This window comes from Phlebotomus papatasi, chromosome 1 (genome assembly GCF_024763615.1).
Source record: "Phlebotomus papatasi isolate M1 chromosome 1, Ppap_2.1, whole genome shotgun sequence".
NCBI classification, from domain to species: domain Eukaryota; kingdom Metazoa; phylum Arthropoda; class Insecta; order Diptera; family Psychodidae; genus Phlebotomus; species Phlebotomus papatasi.
The window spans coordinates 50,684,135-50,708,156 of record NC_077222.1 but is presented as its reverse complement, the minus strand read 5'-3'; positions in this window follow the sequence as shown (position 1 = coordinate 50,708,156).

The following is a 24,022-nucleotide window of genomic DNA, read 5'->3' as shown; positions in this document are numbered from 1 at the left end:
CAACAGCAGGTATATCATTTTTTACTTTTTGTAATTGATTTGAATAAAAACGTCCAGTAATTTGTTTATTTTTGTAATCCCTCAGTACATATAATGCGAAGGGTTTTTTTTTAATAACCCTGTCAATATAAAATTTTTCTTTTGTCCATTGAGGTTCAAAGCCTTTATCGAAATAAAGTTTTGGCTTTGCAACTCGAACTAAGTCATTTTTCTCTAATAATAATAAGGGTTTAATTTTCATTTCTGATTGCATTTTATCATTTTTCTTCTTATAAATGGAGTTTAAAGTTGCAATATAATCCTCTGAGACATCCGCCGGTTTCATTTTAATAGTCGAATGAACTTTGTTATTGTAAGAGTTTATTAGGTCTGGAAGAACATCTATGTAACGCGATCCGTTTGTTTGCGTAAAATATCTATACATAAGTTGCTTAAGTGTGCGATTAAATCTTTCAACAACAGCACACTTAAGTGTAGGATTATAAGAAAAATATTGACGAATGTTCTTTGCTTGTAAAAGTCCACTAAATTTTGAATTTTTAAATTCCTTTCCATGGTCCGATTGGACTACTTGAGGTATTCTCCCACTGGTCAACAATATATTTGAAAAAGCTTTTGATACATCTTCAGCTGATTTTGTTTTCAATGGAACAGCAAAAGCAAATTTGGAGAAAACATCAATTACTGTTAATATAAATGAATAATTGTCGTTCACCTTTTTTAAATGTCTCATATCACATAAGTCGATTTCCCATAATTCATCAATATTATATACACGATATTGGTTTCTTTTAAAATTTCTTATAACAGGATAATGCAATGTATAAGAATCTTGCTTTTGTAGATAATTTTTAATGGTTTGTTTTGTAACATTTTTGTTCTTCAGAGAGTTATATAAAACACTAGGAGGAGAGTACAAAAAATCACTTTTTAAATTAGAATAAAGATCGTTTATTTTATTAAATCCCATTTTACTGCTGTACTTGTTTTTCTCGTTGGGAAATTCAATTTTGTTTGTGAAGTACTTTTTGCCGATCTGCTTAAATATGTGCGTGTTCTAGGTATTGAAAGTGCTTTCTTTTTATTTGTCACTTTTGGGGTAACAAGATTAGATGATATATACTTTACTAGACTATCCGTTGATATGTGATACAATATTCCATCTTCACCATATATATCTATTGTTGGGGGCACTACATTTTCATTTGAATAATTTGTTATATATTGTTTTGCTTTTTGAAAAAACTTATTTTGAATATCCTCAGGAAGAGTATTCAATTCATCTTCAGGAATCAATTCACGTGACACATTTAATATAGAACCACTATTAGGTGAATTATAATAATTTAAGTGAGGGTTCTCAATATCTTCAGAATCAACAGTATCGACCCCATTATCTCCACTTTCATAAATTAATTCCTCTAAATTTCTTCTCGGACTATGTTGTTTTATTGGTGACATATCTGTAGAAACATCTTTTTTAATCAAGTATTTAGTTTGAGTTCCAATATTTGTTACATTGGGATTTTTGACCGTATTATAAAATTTTATGTTTTTTGAAGTAATAGTAGGAAGAGTATTATCCTGATTTTTGTTTTTTATAGGTAAATTTGTTTTCCTACGTTGAACTTCTGCTTGTCGTGTAAGAGTCTGCCTGTATCTGTACCATTTTTGAGACATGTTTAATGTTTTATCTTTTAAAATTTTATATATTTCTCTGTCAAAATTATTGAATGATTTGTCGAGGTCATTCTCTGATTTAAGTTTGTCAAATAACTCAGGGGTTATCAAGATCATACGATTAAATTTATTTTTATTTTTACTATTATTCATGTCGATGATAAAATTTTCCCAATAATTCCTGATAATATAGAAGATATTAATAATGGTACGAATCCACCTCTTTGCACAGTAATTTTTCTCTTCGAACATTGAGATGATTTTGAACAGGTTAAGCTTCTTAACTCCTTTTTATACTTTTTCAGCGCATTAAAGCAAATTGGCGATAACTTCTGATTTCCCTTTAAAATATTATGAGCAATTTCTTCAATTGTTTTGATAATGGAAGCAGAACAATTTTTTAATATAGATTTACGCAATTTAGGGTTTGCATCTTTAAGTATATATAACATATACTTGTTGTCCTTCAACCTCTTGATATTCTTCAAATTCTTCTTTTTCTTCATTCTTTATAATTTGGTTATTTTTTGAAATGATATCTAATTCTGCTGTTCCACAATAACAGGTTGTGTAAATTTCATCAAAAATATCTGTTCTAAATCTTAAAATGTCAGGTGTTTCTTGAGTAAGATCTATCAGTAAATAACCATATGGTTTTGATGTACATTCTTTATATATTCTTAGAAGTTCACCTGGATTTTCGGGGTGTAATTGTCTTGCCAAAGCTTGAAATTGAGATTTGTCACGAACGTTACGAAAAATTGCCAAATATTTAGTATTTAGAGAAATTGTACGTGCTAGTCTGGACTGATAAAATATATTTTGACAAATGAATATTATAGATATGTTTTTGTGATGTGATTCTTTAATAAATAAATCACATATCCTCGATTCATATTCCTTACTTGTCATCAAATCATCGAGGATTATAAGTTTGGGTAATTTATTAGATGAATTTTGCTCAAAACTTTCTGGTATTCCTTTGTAAACATTCAAGTTTTTAATTTTAGGTAAATTTCCTACGCTTCCGCTCTCGGAGAAACACCAAATAATTTTTGAAAACTCGGTATCTGTCAATTTTTTTAAATTATGCAAAATGTTGTAAGCAAATGTCGATTTTCCACATCCAGAAGGGCCTGCTAGAATTATTGAAAAGGGTACAGACAATTTGAGTTGCATTTTGCGATTCACTCTGAAAGACTAAACTTCAAAATTTATCTCACTTATATTTATAAAGTCGTAATCGAGAATGAATTGAACAAATGAATAAAAGTTGTTTTTTTATTTTTATTTTTATATTTTTTATTTTTGTATAATAGGCTTTAATAACATAATAGAAAATATTAGGCTTGGACAATAGTTATTAAAAGTATGATAACAAGATACGTATTTATATACATAGGAAATAAATTTACTTCTGGCTATTTTATACTCTTTTATCAACATATGTTTTTTTAAGACTATAATAATAATAATAATAATAATTATTATTATTTTGACTTCGGACTAATAAATATATTACCAAATATAAAATTAATCTAGCTGCAATCATACCCATAGGGTACTGTATCGTAATTTTTTATACATTTTCGTTTGTCAAAAGTATATTTCACAGTTTTTGTCGAGGGTCCCGATGACATGTGAAAGTCAGCCCCTCGAAATATAGTATCAGTATATTTTACCTCTATGGGATCCGCACCATTTACAAGTGCTTTAAGAGTATCAAAATTTACTTTTTCTTCAATGTGACGATTCATAGTGATACCCTTAAATACAACCTTGTAAGAGTGCTTACCTGTCATAGGGTTAAATATACGGATACCATACGATTTAGGACCTGTCGATACATACTCATCGATGTAGGCTCCCTCACCGTAAGAAGATAGTTCATCTGTGAGATCCCCTAAAAATGAACCAGTTTTAAGAGGGTTTTCTTCGCCATTCGGTACCAAATATATTATTGAATCTGTATCACAATAAAGTGCGTTTTTCCCAACTTTAGACAGGGCATTGTAGAGCGCTATTCTTGCATTTGTTGTGGTACAGATTCCTACCCCTAAATTTATATGTTGTGACTGAGGAATACACTCAGCTAAATAAGACCATATAACAAAGATTTTATTCTGTCCACAAAGGTATATCTGATGCACCTCAATTTCTTCACTTGCCACAAATGACATTAATTCCTCCTGCGAACTACAGATTGTTGTCTTTTTTAGATCATCTCTTTGGATAAATTTTCCCCACAAGCTGTTTAACATTAGTTTTGATAAACTTCGAAGTCCCTTGTTTTCAGAAATATTTGCCCTGTCGAGTTTGATACCTTCATTCTCAAGATATTTCTGAAGATATTGATCTTTAGCTTCTTCGGATTCACAGTCTTCTGGCCAACCGCTGGATTCTTGTTTTATTTTCAGAAAATTATCCACATAGTCTGCGAATAACCCTCTTTCTCCAGAATCACGATCATATTGAATTGCGTCATATGACCATAACTCCAGACTTTCCAGAATTTTATAGCCGTACTGTACTGCTAATCTGATCTCATCTAACGACCAATATCCTAACAATGAACGTTCATCTTCACTATGTGTGCATTTATCTAGATCGGATTTCTCTAATGTACACATAGCACAGAGTGGGAAAGTCAATCTGTCGTTGCACCGATAAGGTAGGCATGGCAAGTAAAGATCGCGTGGCGGTAGTATTCTACATCTAGCGACACCATCATAAGCTAAAATTTCATCAGGAGTTATAAAATTTCGCTTTATTGTTGGATGACCCACGAAGTATTTAGAATATTTATTGGCCCAGGGGTATAAGGATGTAAAATCGTAATAGAACATCTTATCACCCTGCTGAGCCTTATAATATAACTTAAATACTTCGGTGCGCCCACCATACACAGCCGATCGTAAATCAAAACCCGAGTAAATAATTTCTCTGTGATTATCAAGAAGGCTATTTAACTTGGGATACGATTTAAGTAACTTACGAAATTTGCATTCCCAGATGAAATTGATTTTGTAACCTAACTTTTTTATTTTGTTTATTCTGTGCCTCGTCATTCTATATCGATTTTCCAGTGTATCCAGTGGGTCTTTACTGCACTGGTATTTTCGATTTAATAGACAAGTGTGACCGTGATAAAAGCATCCGAAAAATTCAAAGACTGTGTTGGAATCTTCATCAAATCCGTCAACAACAAAATTAGTATTCTTAATTTTTTCTTCGTAACGTAAATTTGGAAAATCAGTTTCTTTTTGAAAAATCAACCATCTAAGACCGATTTTACTTTGTAGATGGATAAATCGCGAATTGTAATTATTTTTAGGTATGATACCTAAGGTATTTTCCTTCAAATAATTTTTTCTGTAAACCTTCATAACGGCATCCGCGATAGTTACAGCTTGCAAAAAAGGATTAATATTTGTAGTTTGTACAAACGAGGCCATGAAATTTAAACATCCTGCTCTTAAGATGTGAACATCTTGTTGACAGTATTTAACAAGTTCCTTCTTGTTGTCAAATGTTTGATGCTTGTTTTCATCATACCATTTGACAAACTTAGAATACTTATCCGATGACATGTTATCAATAGGATAATAATTCATTGAAGGATATGGTCCAACATAGTCTTCATTTTCCGGCGTATTAAATTTATAAGGGTACTCGCCCTTAGTGCAATCCGTTAACCCGAAACTTGCACCAAATTTAGATAACGCGAATGGGATAAAAGCAATGGAATCGATAAATGTCACGTTATTAACAGAAATGCTTAAAATTTTTCTCCCTATCAATATCGGGGAAATTTTCACATCTCTGTTACACAATTCTTGTAATATAAATTGGGCATCATATCCTTTTGAATTGTGTGCAATTGCTACAACGCGCCATTTACGAAATGCGAGTACATAATCAACAAACTGGGAAACGCAATTTTTGGGATCATTTGTAAGAATTTTTTCGAAAGGATTGCAATTAGGGCAGTTTGTCGGGAATGATGAGGCAGAACAACAGGAGTGGCAAACAATGTTGGTGATGCAGAGATTTGGTACATGGCTGAAGAAACCGTGACCTTGATCAATCAATTGAGATTCAAAATCATAAAATATTATTTGAAATTCGTTCGGAGGAGATAATTTAAAAGGTTGAACATGGCAATAATGGGGAATATTTACAATTTTATTGCAATTATAGCATTTCTTTGTATTACATGAATGTTTAATATTTGGGTTTACTTTATAAAGTGTATTGCAAGAATCACAAATTCTGATCTTGTGACAAATTTTAGATTTGTGATTATTGAAACAAATATCGCCCCGAAATTCTCGATTGCAACTGGAACATTTTTTAAGGAAAGGAACAGAAGGACAAGGGGGATATGAATCACAAAGGGCACACTTTTCTGGACATTTGTGATTGTGATTATATAAAGTGTAGCATATTTTACATTCTTTTCTATAGTTAAAGAATGATTTGATATTACGAATTAAAAAATAATGATTATTATTTACATCGTAAAATAGATTTATATGCAATGCCTCATTTTTAGATGTTTTGTGTGATCTATATGCAACACTCTTATAATCTTTCGTGTTATCAAAAACTGTGACTAAATATTTAGGAAAAACTTTCTCAAATTTAGAAATAAAACTTAAGTTGTACTCCCCATTTTGCTTTACTGGAACACCACATTGTTCAATGAACCCTATTGTATATGATTGCAGTTGATTACTATATCTGGTCCAACTTTTTAAAGTTCTCTCACGTCGATCGGTATTTTTAATATGTAACACTCTTCCAAAGAGGAGTGCGATCGGTAAGCAATACTTAGTAGCACCGGTGTCGATAATGCTGTATTTTTTATACCTGGTGAAAAAAATAAATAAATAAATAAGTATAATAAACAGATTCATTTTTATAGATAAATATACTTTTTCATCTCATTCATGCTCATATTAGCTGCTTTGTTCCTTCCTGTTCCTTGCATCATGTGCACAATATTTGCTTGAATTACGAGATCGTCGGTAACACCAAAAGAAGAATTACTTTGATTGACTTTTTCTAGACGATCAAGTAATATATCAGCTGTGAGTCCTGTAATAGGGGTAAGACCAACATATATTGGTTTCACCTCCGGCTTTTGAGGTAGGTGTAACTCCAGCATGGCCTTATCCCCATCTTTGCTTTCGCTGGTAATTACATCGATGACCTCTTGAAAAGCATTCTCCACCCAATCAAATCCTGACACAGATCCTTCTGGTTTTTTCAAACGAAAATGTACAGCTAGTTCAGTAACATTAAACCGCTTGTTAAACGATTTTTGTTTGCTCATAACCTCAACCAAATTTTGTGCATTTATGTTAGAGTGATTGCCTATAAAAAAAGAAAAACAAATTAGAATAAACAAAGAACTATTTTTTGTTTATTTTGTAGAATAAAATTTAATTGCACTTTTAGACATACCTCGACCTGACTGATTATATTGATAATCATTAGATACTTCTTCTAAGTCAATATTCATTCCAATGGGCAGGCAAAGACCTGGTGACGTGGATGATGTTGGTGAGAATGGTTCCGATCGGTCCGAGAGACTCTCCTTCAGATTTGAGTGAATTTGGGATGCTGCTAACGCTGACTGTAACGTTGTTGAAGAAGTAGTATCTGAAAGAATTAATTTAACAAATCAGTTAGAAAGAGCATAAATAATTATTCAAATAATATTCATAAATACACGAAGTTCTGTTGACTTACCTGTTCCAAACCAAAGTAATTTAAGAATACGTAGACGATTCGATTCATATTCTTCAATAGCGAAGATATCGTGAACGAATAATTTTTTTTCTTCTCCCGAAATTTGCACTCCATTTAACAATAGTCTTTCGATCTCATTCAACAAATTTTCTCTAAAAAAATGTAAGCGAGGTTCTTTAAGAGCTTTAAACAAGAAAGACAGACTTTTGTTTGAAATTAAAACATCCTCCAAGAAATTTGACATTGTTAATTTCACAGGTTTTCTTTTTGTGCACTTGATAAATGTCTTGTGTCATGTACGACTTAAAAGAAAGTGAAATAATTTCATACACAAGAGATTTGATATCCGCAGTAAGCTGTATTTTCTGCGGAACACGAAGAAAAAATTGTGCGTCAATAAACGTAAGCTAGATTTTTTTTATTGTATCAGCATTTTTGTATAGAAAAAACACTAAAGTGATGTTGATTAAAGTTTATTAACTTATAATACACTTTTAAATTATTCTTTGACTATCAAAGCTGATTTCAGTAACATTTTCATACATAAGTGGAATTTCACTAAACAATCTAAAATAGTTTATTGGTGGTCTTAAGTCCATTGGTGCTGTATAAGATGTTGAATCTAATTTTGTAACACTAAGATTCTTACATGCAGTGATATATCTTTCACAATATTCCTTTACAAAATATTGAACAGAATTATTATAAATTAAAGTTGTATTAATGAAATCATTTAATAACATTAATTTTTGAAATTCTATTTTAGTTAAAACTATCGATATGCCATTTTGGGTAAACACTATACAACAAGACTTATTGAAGCTTAAAAAGTTTATTAGAATTCCTTGTGCATCTCTTGATGTAGGCAGTAATTCATGTCCCTCAATTTGATCTCCAGGGGTATCCAGTTTTTCATCAATCATATCCTTTCTAGCGTAAATTAATGCCCATTGATTACGAGAGATATTAACAGAATCCACTCCAGAATGCAAATTTTGGGTTGAAATCTTTACAATGGATGTAAAATCTTTCGCCGAGAACCCAATGGTAACAAAAGTAGAATGATATGTATTTAAAAAATATGTATATCCTTGTAAGATGTTGGTGTCATTTCTACTTTTTGCTGCTGATACATCTAATGATTGGAATTCTCCTTCTGACTCTTTTGCACGATGATCTTCTTCTTGAGTGAGAACTTTCTTTTGGCGAGTCCGTTTAGGTTTTTGAGATGATTCCTTAATGTTTTTCATACTCCTGAGTAATTTCCAGACAAATGTTTGTAATTATCATACATAACTTCACTTTATAAAGAGTGATTTAGAACTAACGTGAAATTATAAAGCAACTCTTATTTAAAACTTTCAAACAAAATTTTTAAAATTTCTTCGAAATAAGTCGACAACCCTTCGATCATTTTCGTATAAGCGAATTGTAGAAAATAAACTAATAAACTTATTCAGTGAAATCTTTTTTGATCTATAAAATGCATACACGCAACAATATTGACCACAAACACTTGAAAATGATGATTGAACAATTTTTTTATTAAAAATAACTTTGTCTGTATCTAACTGTTTTTTTAAAAAAGCATGAAGATATTTGTTCTGCAAAAATCTTCCGTAGGAGTCAAAAAATTCTATAGTTTTCTTGAATTGCGGCAGATAGATACACACCCAATGTTTTCCAGGGTGTGTAGAAATTGCAGTATTTACTACAAGTAAAGAAGGTCTTTGTAGTTGGTACATGGGTAATTGATCCATTGGAAAAACTCCATGAAATATTTCTCTAGTGAATTTATTTTTCTTAAGACACCTTGCAATCTGTAGCGTGTTCATGACTGATAATTTTTTAAGTATGTTATTCTATATATATATATATATATATATATATATATATATATATATATATATATATATATATATATTCACCATTAATAATCATCTCCTAAAAAATGAATAACTGATATGACACGCATACTTAAAGGCACCACTCAAACATATACATACATACCTACATACACGGATACATTCACACATTTATTTTTCGCAACCAATTTCAATTTATGAAGTTGAGATAAAGAGACGATGGTGTAAATTGTACAGGGAAATTTTGTGTATAGGCAAAAATGTGTACAGGTCACATTTTATGTTTGTACACAATTTAGTCTCTATAGGAAAAATTGCGTATATTCACATCGTGTATAAGTTCTCCCATCGTTTGATATTTCTGCATTGTGCATTATATCAACAAGTATGGACACAGGGAAATATGGGAAAAATTGTGTATAGTCTCACTGTACACATTTTTTCCTTTTGAAGCACAGTCCTACAGTGCCATACTTACTACTTACCTATACTAGCATTTCATTGACTATTACTGAAACTACAAGAATCCTTTTGAAGATCATTGTACCTTACTTGGTACATAACATATCCCTCTATACTTTGACATGGTAGACCGGATCGGCGAAGACCATCAATAAGTGCTAGAATTTATGAAAGTCTTACGGACAGCAGAGTGCAAAGTCACCCGCAACGACGGTAAGTAAAAAAGCAAAAAATGGTAGGTAAAAAAATCAAAAATGTTAAGTAAAAATATCAAATTTCGTAAGTAAAAAATTCTAAAATTTTATAAACATGTTGTTTTATATGAGTAGGGGAGACTGGGACATAAAGTCACAAATCGAAAAATTCAAAATCCAATATCTTCCAAGGTAAAAAAGATAGCGGTTCAATTTTTTTTCTATAGATAGCCTACACAGACCTTCTTCAATGTCGTAAGTTTCTTATAGCAGAAATAAGAGAAAATTCTTATTATTCGAAGGCATGAACGTTCGAAGGGAAAGTACTTTCCCCTACTCCGCTAAAAAAATATTCATCAAATGTTTTTCAAAATATATTTAGCATCAAGAAGTCATGCTAGTTCGACCATTTTATAGATCAGGGATGCTTTATCACCCTTTTTTAGATATTAAACAGACAGCAAAATAAGTTTGTGTTGTTGAGAATTGTTAATATTGCCATGGGGTTTTGCTAAACTAGAGCAAACTAAAGGGAAATGATTATCTTTTGCAGCTCTGGAATATCAGAAAGGTTTTTGATGTGCTAAATACTTCTGTAAATTTATTTTATGGAATAAAACCGAGTCGGAAAACACATAAAAATGTTTCATGACAGATGTTTCCAAACTCAAACCACATGAAAGAAATAAAAATATCCCGCAATTCATTGAAGTTTATCCAAATAGAAAATTTCTGTCACCACAAAATCGGTTGACTGTACAGTGATTTTGATTAATTAATGCGGTCATCTCTTAAAAATAGAAAAAAATACTGTTCCCAGTGAAAATTTTTTTATGTTGCAGAGGACAAAAAGTGTATGTTTTAATTAAATGTGTGAAACAGAGAATGAATATTTGTGTGAAAAACCAAAAATTAGACTTGGTGATTTGCATAATTTCGTCTTTTTGGCTGCGAATAAAATTTTGGTGTTCGCACTCATAAATATAAAGCCACTTTTGTGTGTATATGCGGTTTGTGTGGAAAACTTTATCATCGTGCCACTTTTCTCTCTTGCCTGTTGGTAGCTGTACTTTTCATCGTGGCATTTGTTTAAATTATGAAAAACACAAAAACCACCCACTCATTTCATCACCCCCCCCTGGCTTGCACATCTCCCTTTCACCCCCCATAGGGACGGGGCAAAAAGAATTACTAAAGAACTGGAAGAACATAAATTTCAAATTGTATAACCGTAATAATTTGTTGCCTTTTTGTGCAGATACGAAAGACTTCTTTTCCGCACGAAGCCAACAACTTCTTTGATCGCATCTCAACCAACCCTGCAGCCACGTTTGAGTCCTAAGGGTCATAATTCCACTTTGTTGCATTTTTTAATTTCTCCCGGTAGAAATGAAGTAAATAAGTGAGTTTATGTTCGGTCTTAGGAGCAAACTAGATTAAAAAAAAGGAAAGTAAAAGGAAAGTGAAATACGTAAAAGATGGTAAACTTTTCCACTGCACGAATCAGCAGAATCATTCAAACAATTCGAGAAATTTTCCCAAAAGAAAATACAATGCTATACAAGTGAAATAAATTCGTAATCTTGAGCATTTGTGTTATATTATGTATTTTACCATCATTTCCAACATTCACCCCACAAAAGGGGTGAATTTCTTTCAGTGCAAAAAGTTTATTGCATCTCTGAGGGCGATATGAGCAAAAGCTCAAGTAATTTGTTTCTTTGTGCGCGATTTGCTTGCCATGTTGCATATTCTTCTATGGGGTGGCTCCTCCAATGCCAGGAGGACGCTTCATCTGGGAAAGTAACAATCCAAATGCAATTCACCAGAAGCATGGGGACAGAATATAAACTCCAGATTGTAATATTCCCTGTAATCATGATGCATTTTTAATATTATTGCACAAAATGCATTTTCTACATTGAGTCAAGTTTCTGCAGCATCATTTTGCTAAGAAGGAGAATGCGACAAACACGGTCCCTTTAGCATTTCCTTATAAATATAACAAAAAGGAAAAAAGTAATTTAAATGTCCTGGACAAAAATTAATTTTTCTGAAAAAGACAATTTAAACCATAATTTAAATAGCGAATTTTAGACAATAATTCGTTTTTCAGTACATTATTTTATTACAGATTAATCAATGCTCCCTTAACAAAAATTAAGGCATATTATTGATAAAAATTGATTGACAAAACTTGTTAAAAAATAATAAATTTATTGCTCTTTCTTTAAAATATTCAACTTGTGTTTTTAAGTTTTGTTGTAATATTATATACTGAAATTTGAAACTGCTCTGGTTTAGTTATTAGGGAAATGATTGCAAAATTTGGTAATATACCAAAATGGTTAAAGATTCAAAAAATAATTAATTGCTTAATTTAGAACAAGTTTAATATTTTATTATACAATCTTTCACCATTTTAGTACAAACATTGCCTTAATAACTGAACCGGATCGGTTTCAAATTTCAGTATATTACAACAAGGCATTAATAAAAGCACAATTTGAATATATTTATATTTCGAAGGTTAAAGGAAATATATTTGCATTAAAATATAAATAATTCGGTATGAAATAATCTACAATTAACACTAAATTAATCAGTAATTAATATTCAATCCTGCTTAAAAAAATTTCTCAAAAATCTTGCCAAACCTTTCCTTATTGCCTTTCCATCGAAGTTGAGGTTTGTTGACTGTGTTTGAAGTTCGAAAGTATATCCAAGAGGAAATAGGGTGAAAGGAACTCCTATTGACACTTTAAGAACTCCTGTCAGGACCTATTAACACCCTACTCTGTACCATTTGGAATACGAAATTTGAACACTTAGTATCCTTATCGAAAAACGTAAATTAATGAAAAAACGCCGTATTACTTACATTTTATTAGATACATTAAATAAATTTCAACATTTTGTCAAAAGTGTCAATAGAGGTTCCCTGTCGAAGAGGTGTTCACCCTACCTAAAAAAGATTGGATGTTCAAAAGATTGTATCAATCTAGATATTCTACAAAACGTAAATTAAGAAAGAATTGTACTCGTAAACTTTTTTTGAAAGAAAAATAATAATTTTAAAACAAACGAGAAGAAAAGCTTAAAAATGTGAAAAAAAGTTGTCAAAATATCAAAAATTAGAGAAGAATGCACCATCAGCAGGGAGTACGAGAACTTCTCTGTTTTTCCTTTAAGATCCGGTTTTCGAATAAAACTTATTATTAAACAAAACCTTGCCTTTCCAAGAGCTAACAGACAGAATTTTCTCAAAGAAAAAAAAACACGTTGGAAGATCGAATTCAAAAGCCGAATCAAATAACCTGATTTTAATCTCAAATCGAACGAAAAATTTGAATAAGAAAGATTGATGAGAAGTTAGAAAAGTTAACTCTTATGTCTAAACCTGAGATATGAAGTTCGTATTACTAATGCAGCACCAGAATTAGTAATACGAATAATACCAGAAAATTAGCGAGTATTAAAATATTATTGAATCAGGGAAAATTAAAAAAATATTTTCTGCTATTTCAGGACAAAATTGTTCTTCCGGTGAGCGTCGGTGAGGTAGTTTAATCCAAAATAAAAACACTCAAATTTCCAGAGCTTTCGACACTGTATCGTGTCTTCTTCAGTGGGTGTTTGAAGGAATTTTATTTGAAATTTAACAAATTCTCAAATTCGATAAAGATTCCTTCAAGCAGCCACTGAAGAAGACACAATACAGTATCGAGAGCCCTGGAAACTTGAATTTTTGAATATTGGATTAAACCACCTGACCGACGCTCACCGGAAGGATGATTTTGTCCGGAAATAGCAGAATAGAAGTCTCATTAAGTTCGCATTATCCTTGCTTTGGTCTAAACAAAAAATTAACAAAACTGGACATGATACATTTCGACTGGAATACATTATACGATTCGTATGGTGCTTATTAATCGATTTCGATAAACATTTTTTTGCAAATGTTTTCTGTTCAGACTACTTATATAGGTACCTATGTTATAAGGTTTCCGAGGATGCTTGTATAAAATCTCACTGAACACAAGGTTTTCTGAACTTATTACTGGTTTTGTAGGCTCTCTACAACGATTACGCTCGACAAAAATAATTTCTCATTCCTATAGTATTTGCTCCTGTTTTCACAACTTCAAAGCTTTAATCATCAAAATCACTGTTGAGAAACAATCTCACCTTCCCTTCTCTGATTTATCGAAACTGAGGTAAAAGTTCATTGGAGATTGTACAGCAAAAAGGTGACAATAATGGTGTATACGAGGTTTGTGCAGCGGTGGAATAAAAACAGCCAGGGTCCAAGTAAAAGTTTTGAATTAAAGGATTAAACAGAGATTCACCGAATGGCCATGTGTCTCCCCAACTCTTAGCAACTCTCACCAGGAAATCACCCATTTTTTAGTGCTACATGTTGGATACTTCCCTTGCACCACAACCTTCCAGCGCGAGAACTTGGGTGCCCCCTTCATTTATCTTCGGGTCCAACCCAACACCCTACGAAAAGTCCACACATTCCCCCCAGACTCTCCCCAGTTTAAATGAGATTTTCGTACGTCAGCTTGGCGGATTTATTAGACTTTATCTGAGCTTCGTTTTCTTCTCTTTTACACCAATACTCCCTTTGCACTCGTCTTGGACACCGAAGTCATCCTGCTGCTGCTGAAGATATTTTATGTATAATTTTAATACAAAATTCCGAAAGTGATGAAATGAATAAGGAGAATGGAACGGAAAACCATTACGTTCCAGATGAGAGTCTCAAACTTGGCAACAGACATTGCCACAAAAACTTTCGCTATTTCGGGATTCTGTATTTAAAATTTCAATTATCTTCCGCAATTGTGAAAGTAGACAAAAAGAGAAAAAATTATCACATTTTTGCTCCTGAAAATACACAGATACACTGCTGATCCTTAAAATTGGATTTTGGACTAAGTAACAACTTCAAAAATTGTTCTCTCTCTGTTCAAGCAGTCAAAGAAGTTTGTATAATTTAAAGAAAAAAAAATTAATCGTAATTCATAAATTGGAATTTTTTAGGTAAAGGTGGTGAAATATTCTTGAGACAGGAAAAATTATTAGTCATTACAGAACCGCCTTGGCAATGTCGTTTAAAGAATTGTAATTGGTTTTGAGTTTACTAATTCACTAAATTTTACTAAACCGCTTATAACCAAAATAAAAATTACAAAATATTTAAAAAGTAACGAAAAGAGTGATGCATTACAATTTTTTAAATTCAATTTTATCTGAAAATCCTTTTACTTAAATTTTTAAATATTGCACATTTGTAAGAAAAATATTAACAAAGAAAATTCGCATTGTACGCGAATTTCTCAGCGTAAGATTATTAGCATTTAATGAATTTCTTTCCGCTCAAATAAGTTGTACCCGCTCAACTAGGTTCGTAAATCATGTAAAAAACATTATAGATTTATATAAAATCTTTTATTTATAAAATTTTAAGGAAGACATGATTTACTCCAAAATGCTAAAGACATCTTAAAAACTTCAAAATTTTTTAAATATAAAACGATTTTAACCGAATTAAACCATAATCCTAAATATTAAATTAGATTTTTAGATAAGATTAGGTTTATTTGTCTAATTAATAACTTTGTTGGAGGTACATGAGTTGGGATTATACAACTGCTAGAATACTAGTAAAGTTTTTGAAATTAACATTTTGGGTATAAGGGGTACAAGGGAGTAATTTGATATCGGACCTAAATAATTTCTTTTTTAATTTCTTCACTACTTGGAATAAGCCCCTATGGTCAACTGAAATTGTCTAATTTTCCGTTTAAACAATGTTCATACAATGTTACTCCGTGTAATGCAAATAGGACATACTGCGATGCTATAGGGCCCGCCATATCCTTCAATAGAATTCTAAGATTTTTACGATTTTATTATTTTTACTTTTGTATGATTCCTTCGAAATTTTATACTAACTTGTTGCACTGAATATGAATGAAATTTCTAAGTTGCCCTATAAATTACGAAAAACGAAAGGCCTGTCAAAATACCCAAAAAAAAACAATTTCTTAATACCGTTTGTCGGATAGAGAGTTTAGCGCTTGACAAAAATTTTGAGAAAGTTTACCTCATAATTTTCGTAGGGTGAGAAACAGTAGGTGGACTTCTTTATTTGAGTAAAAAATATAATTCTTAATTTAGTTTACGGTTGGAAGTGAGACATTGTGTAATGTTTTCTTGCTTTTGCATAATGTCCCCAACAGTAGCATTTCTCTATCTTCATTTTTGCTTCATCTTTATTTATTCCACCGCCAGTTCCATATAAAATTTTCCATGGTGAATTACATCCTCGAAAATGCTGGTATGAAATGTAAAAGTGGTTGTAGGGATGGGGGTGGCACAAAATATGAGTATACAAAGCACGGAAATTCTAAAACTATTGTTTGGAAGAGATGTTTTTACTTGGTAGAAGGGCCACAATGGTAAAAGCGTGTGTAGAGAGAACAAACACAGAACATCCTAAAATTATTCCGTGAAGAGAGCAACGTATCCAATATAAAAGAGGGCAGATTCACCCCTCTTGTGTAGGATATAATCCCAAAAACATGAATATTGCGCGTCTATGCAAATGAATTTATACAGCAATTTTGTTATGTCTTGGACTACCAAGAAACCATCCTACTCCATTCGCAAGGTGCACAGCTTTCCACAGCGCCAAGGATGGGAATGCTTTTTTTTGTATCCACAAGGGCACCCTCTGAAAATTGTCTAGATTGCCTTCGTTTAAGATTCCTCCATGATTTTTGGTTGAGCTGGAAAATGGAGAGGCACAAAAATAAATGGCCGTTTTTCTGGGTAAAAATTCATAAGGAAATCCTTTTGGGAATTACCTACTCGGTCTGGACGCTGTATGCAAACATTTAATTAGCAAGTCATATTTTGTGTTATAGAATCATTACTGGCATCTGGATTTTAGTGTATTGTAAATAAACAAAATAAAAGTTTTAGTAAAAATATAAAACTTTAGGTCTTCATAACAGAATTAAATAAACACTCAGTCTATCATATCAGTTGAAGTTGGGTTAATAGATTAATAAAAATACAAACAACAATTCTTAAATTTCATTGAAAATTTCATCATTATACGGTAATACCTTAGAATTATGCATAAAATAGATTTTTCGAGATCAAAGTTAAAAAAAAGGTTGTAGAGAGCATAGTGCTCAATTGATTGATGTGAGTTTGAATTCATTAGAAAGGTCACAGAATACTCCATAAGTCTGAATCGTTTTCAATCGTGCCGGCCAAAATCGTGAAAGCCAAAATCCTAAACGCCAAGATCTTTAATGAATAGAAATCCTGAATGTGTCAAAATATCGAATAGGACAAAATCCCAAAAAGTCAAAATCCCGAATGGGCTAGGATCCCGAAAAGGCAAAACTGTTGACGTCAAAATCCTGAAAGACGAAAATACCCAAATGGCCATAATCCAAAATGGTCAAAATCCTAAAACGAGCGAAATTATGCAAAAGATGTAAGGAATTGTTTCACAAAATACAGAAAATTTTCTTTTGTCTCCAGCATAGGCAGGTGCAATGCTAAAAGTACCCACGACACTTTTAAGAATTCGAGATTTTAGCCCTTTCGGAATTTTGGATTTCGGGATTTTTATAGAAATCCAACCGGATATTGATCATTAATCGTGTTTGAAAATTAATTTTAACACATTTACTTAATTTTAGGAATTTTTTTAAAGAAATTATTATATTATTTGAAAATTTCGTTACGAAAACGAACACATAGGGGGAAGTGGAGCACCTTTGAATGTGGGGTAGCTTTGAAATTGGGATTTTCTCCTAAGTTTAAATGGAATTGAGCCATATCATAATGTAATTTAGCTTCTCAATCTGTTTGTACAGCTATATTATATCAAGATAAGGCTCAATTTTATTTTAAAATAGGTGACGAACCCCAATTTCAAAGCTGCCTCACATTCAAAGGTGCACCTCTTCCCCCTAGATATTAGCAAGCAAAATTATATTAAAAGAAACATTCTTGCAATATTCCAAATCTATAATCACGATCCCTTTTAGTGTACAATAGTTTAGAATAGATCGTAACTGCCAAATTTTACAGGTAGAATAATCTCAAGAATCAGCCTAAATCTAAATTCAGAATCTTCGAAGAGAAAATTCTAAAAAAATATACATAAAATTTAAATAAAAAGTTATAAGAAAGTAGAAAAAAATATGATTGAAAAAAAGTGCCCAGTAATAAGCCCAGATAAGCTTTTGGTAGCTGAGATTCTTTACAGGCGAAAGCAATGCGTACAATTCTAGGTGCTTGTAAATCGGAATGCGTGCAAGTTTGATTGTGAGTTGAATTTTAGGGGTAATGAATCGCGAATAGCAAATTGTTCTCGATAATGAATATATATAAATTGGCTTGACTTGATTCTTTACACCTAAAATTTAAAACACAATCGTATTTGCACACATGTCAATTTGTAACCCAAACCTCCACGCATTTCGACATTGCCTGTAAAGAACCTCAGCTACAAACAGCTTATAGAACAGAATACAATAGAACAGAATAGAATAGAATAGAATAGAATCAAGAATAAAATAGAATTTACTGATTGGAGTTAAAATGAGAATAAGTTTGAATACTTAAAACATTGGCGAGCAGCACAAATGTGCAATAAATATAATGTAATGGCAGTTCTTCATTTTAATGTAAAGGTAAATTTTTATATTATCTTGGCTTATCACTCGCCATGTCTAAGATTTTGAAATATTTCGCGCGTATTTCAAAACCAAGAGAAATATTTTAGATAAACGTTAATAAAATCATCAAGTACTTAACATTGACCCAAGATTTCTAAAAGTCTTCACTAACTTCCTGGATCATTTGGACAGCAGCCATGAAATGGAAGCCCTAAATGATGAAGATCATTTAACTTTTCCCAATAGATGAGCAGTTTAGAAAGATCATCATCCAATTTGTGTTGAAAATGCTCAACCATTTGCTCGTCGATAAGAGCAAGTCCATTTAAATACAACACATAAGAGGTGGCTTGAAGAATTTTGTGCAAGTAACGCGTTTCTCATTAGTTGGAAAGAAGGTGGAATCGAACAAGGTGTTTATTACCAACTCAATAGAGCAATATTCTTGTTCTTTATAGTGTTGTCAAATAGGAATTTTAATTTTTTACCTCCATCCATCGACGAATGGGAAGAAACTTTAGAATTTATGCTTGCCTCTCAGGCATTTGCCAGGAGAGCAATTGGTGAGCGCGCAAAAGTCCAATATAGATGGGAATATCTATACATATATATGTGAAGTGGGGCCCTATGTTGAAGGCTCCAAATGATGGCTCCGAAGAGTACCTATGATGATGATGATGTTGAAGTCCATAAGGAGAGCGTTTACCTGACACGATTGATCTCTGGAGCACAATCAAAAGATCTACACCGCCTTAATAGAATGTTACACCACTTTTATGGATCATACCGCAAGTCGAAGGCGCAATTATTGATTCATTGACTGCCTCGTAAAATTAATTGCGTATTGTGATCCCCACCAACAATCGCTGTCTTCGTGCATCAAAGACCACAAATAATAGATGGATGGGTAAGTGTGGAAAGAATAACTTTACAAGAGAGATATATAGGAAAAACTTTTCTTCAGCAAATACAATAAACTTTATGTGTGCAATAACATAAAGTTTTCACAGCGATGCAGGGGACAGAGCTGCTATCCTTAGCCGTAAACTTGTGCTTCAGCTCAAAAAAAAATTGAGTAGATGGAACTTGAGCCATACGGTGAAATACCATGAATATACTTCCGGGACATGAGACAACAGACATGACATTCCTATAGACTAAACTTTAGCTTGTTACGCCAAATTTTTCCTTAATCTTCTTTAACTACAATACGCAATTTTGCTATAAGAATGTAAAAAAATTGTTAGGACTAATACTAATATCTCCAACCTTAACTCATTAATAATTAAAATAAATTCGTATCCACTCAAATTTAGGCAGGTTATGATTGTGAATCAGTGCACAAAAACGAGTGATAAAATATAAAAATCTTTAGGAAGTGCTCGAACTGCTTACCAAGATTTATTCATTACTACAAGTTTGAACTGGATCCATTTAGAATAGGTATTCATTTTTTATACGAAAACCAAGCTGTAGGTTTTAGTTTTTGGTAGTCTGAAAGAATTTTAGAGTTAACAATAAATCAATTTAGATTACTTGTGCACCAATAAACAGCAAATACCAGTGATGAGCCTAAAAGCTTTATGGTCCGATTTTTTCGTTGAAAATTTTGTTTGTGGGCAAGTTCGAGAAATACATGAATAATGCAAATTTATAGATCTGTTATATAATGTATGAAAAAATGCAAGAGAAGAAAAAATGCCGTACCCTGAAAAAAAAATCTCGGAAATATTTTCTTCAAAATTCAATATTTAAAATTTGATAACTTCAGAACTGCTTTACAGAATTTGGAGATTTGAGCGTTTATACCATAATTAAACGAGCTTTATAATATAGACAGTATTATTATTTATTATCAAAAACAGTTTCCGAAAAAAGCGAAAAAACAGTTACATATATTTTTACAATCGATTCTTTAGGTAAAGTTATCGAACCAAAAGTTTGCGTTACAAAAATACAAAAATTATGTTTTACAGCTACACACTAGAGAAGTTTATGTCCATATTTGAGGGGCTCCAATCAAAATCCAGAAAGCCAAAATCCCGAAAGCTAAAATTCCGAATAGGCCAAAATGCTAAAATCTCGAAAACCAAAATTCCGAATCCTTGAAAGCTACTACAACGATTTCACCCGCTCTTGCTGGAGGCACAGGGAAATTTTCTACGTCTTGGGAAATTATTCTACACATTATCTCCCAGATAATTTCATCCCTTTCAGAATTTTGAACATTCGAGATTTTGGCTTTCGGGATTTTGACTGCCTCAGATATTTGAGAGTTTTATACAAAAGAGTGGACAATTTGCTTCATTATAGACATACATTTCTATAATGTGTAGTGTAGAGGCCATAAAAGAAAAATATATGAAGAGATATCTCTTCAAACTGAAAATTTTGCGGACTGCGATCGATTGGCCAAAAATCGTAAATCGAAATGGTAGCTGGTTATTTTCGAATTAAAAAAGTAACAAAAATTGTACCTTGTGAATTACAGATCTATCGGAAGTGGTGGACTGAATTGATGAATTGCAATAAGAGCGATTATAACAAATAACTTTTAGGAAAAAACCAAAATGAAAAAAGACATTGGATAAATTGAATTCGAATAATATGGATTTTGAAGCTAAGTTCACATTATTTCGAATGATTTATTTTAAAAATTCATTTAAATTTTATTTGTAATATCCGTTGCAGCAATCCCGGATACGCATTCATTTGTAAATTTTGAAGTACACGCGTTGGAAAATTCCGTTTAAGAGGAGAAAAAGGAAATAAATTTACAACCAAGTGGCAGAGGAGGTACTTTAAGGGAAACAAGGCAAAATTGCTAAAGTTTGGACTCATCATTCTCATCTGTTTTAAGTGTTTCCTCGCGACTGTTCTCTTTTTTTTTTGCACGAAAACCTCACCTCTGAAATTCAACAAAATGAAGACAGGTGAAGAATGAGTTGGAGTTGAAGAGGAGTTTTTTTTTATCTCCTCTGGTGATGGCATGTGAAAGAATGAATTTAATTTTGTTACCACTCACAACGTTTATGTTGTGGGGTAATATAAAAAAAATCCACGTGCGGTTTTCCACCCATTTTCCACCATCCTTTTGTCTCATTCTCCCATATTCACAGGAGTTTTCTCTCCAGTGTCAGGCACAATTTCCCGGATAGCTCCCCATTCCCAAATGGAGAAACTCTACTGCACAGAGTTAATGGTGTTGTGCATGGTTTTGCTACCGCTGCTGCCTTTTGAGGCACAACACCACTTTCAGCACCCACTTTGCAACCCCCTGCGTGGTCTCGGCGACAACAGACGCTCCCCAATGGAAAGTGGAGCTGCAAAAGAGCTTGCGATCATACATGAATTGTGTGGGAGAGTTTCACATTGAGCAGCAAAAGTGCAAGAGATGCCAGCAAAAGAAAATTCCCGTGGCTTTATTTTATTGTGCGAATAAATTTTTGAAACATTCCTCCTTTTTCGCTGTTTTGTAGATTCTTTTCGACGAATCCGAAAGCATCTTTTACATTTGAATTTTTTTCTAGTACCAATGCATTTTTAAAGTTGCAGTATTTTTATAGGAGCTTCAAAAAGCTTACAGATGCAAAATTTCATATGGATTATTCCAAAACTACATAAAATTATTAAAATTATTTTAAAAACAATAGCATATTAAAAGAACTTTATTAAAATGTATGATATTAAATATCTGAATATCTTTTACTTCTCGAACTTTATCAAAAGAGTTTAATCTCTCCATTTTTTTACCGCCCAAAATTTTCATCTTCCCACGCTTTTCAACATGATTTTTATTTTCTTTATATACCATAGGATTTCTGAAAAATAACATCACACTGTTTGTCCATCTGTTGAGCCTCGAGTGGGTCAGTGAATAGAGCAATGGCTCTATGACTGCGAGGTCTTGGGTTCAAATCTGAGCAGCAGCAGAAAAAGATTTCTCATGCCATATCGGCTTTGAATTCGTCCAGTGAATGAATGAATAGTAATGTCAATGGTGCATATTGGCAAAAAAAATAAACCGCCTAAACAATAGAGGCTGGTGCGAGAACGAGTTTCGGCTTGAAAGTGGTACTTCAGTCTATACAAATATTCGCTGTCACTAATCCCAAACACACACCGAAAAGGAATGCTGTGATATAGTAGCGGCACTGATTGCCCACAGAGCTGTGATATAGAGCGGCTACCCGTATCGGGGGATAAGATAGAATAGGAGTGAGGAAGCATAAGGGGCCCATTTGGTGGCCTGGATGCATCGGAATATCCGAAATGGAGAACTGACCCCTGGCAAAATCTTATCTTATCTTGTCCGTCTGTCCGGCTACAATCGTCAAAACCGTTTGATTTTTCCGTTCGCTTAATTTAAGATTTTAAGAGTACCTGATCTATAGAGATCAAATGGTTTCAAGAGATCTCTAGAACGATTAAAGAACCATTAACATGACTTTTTGAACCTTTTTTCGGTTAGTACTATTAACTATAGTGATCAGATATGATATAGAAATAGCACCGCTGACCGCACAGAAATAAAATATTTAAAATACTGTTAAAACATTCTAAATAACAGTTTTTGAAGATCAAAAGTTTAAAGAAAGCTCTATAGAACACATTTCTTAGCAGAATGAAGTCATGTCTGGGCTTCTTGAAAAAGTCTTGGAATTTTCGATAAGTCTAGGGTAAATTAAGCCAATTCAAAACCTGCTCCAAATGGAAATTTTTCGCTACTCCAAATGGAAACGTCATTGTTTTCACGATACAGTACTAAATTATTATATTTATTTTTTTCTATACAACAGTTTCATTATTTAGTTAATTTTGCTCCAAATACAGCGAAAATCCATTCATATTCACAAATTTTAATTTGTTAATTTCTCAGAAAAATTAGAAGTGTACCTTTTCGCCATCGAATTTTTCATCGATCGACCATGTTTTCCAATGAAAAACACAATGAGGTGACTGTTGTTTATTCGTTTTGTTTAACATTTAACATCATATTTCTGGCTAATTTTAGTTAAATTAAGCACTAATCTTTATTGTTAACGGTACGTGAAGTTTTCAAATGAAATAATTACCTATTTGGTGAACAAAAAAGGGTTTTTCTGATGTGTCTGCAAATGCTTCAATAGGAAACCCCGGAAATATATTTTTTTTGGAGAGATTTTCTTATTGTTTTAGATGGGAAAGGAGAAAAGACCAGGAATAGGAACAAATCTTGCACTCAGGAGCAACTCAACAAGGTTTTGAAAGCCTTTCGTCTCAGTTTCACGTACACTGTTTGTCTCCAATTAGAAACTTTCCCTTGTCTCCATTTAGATTAATTTGTTTCCAATAAAAGCATTTTACGCTA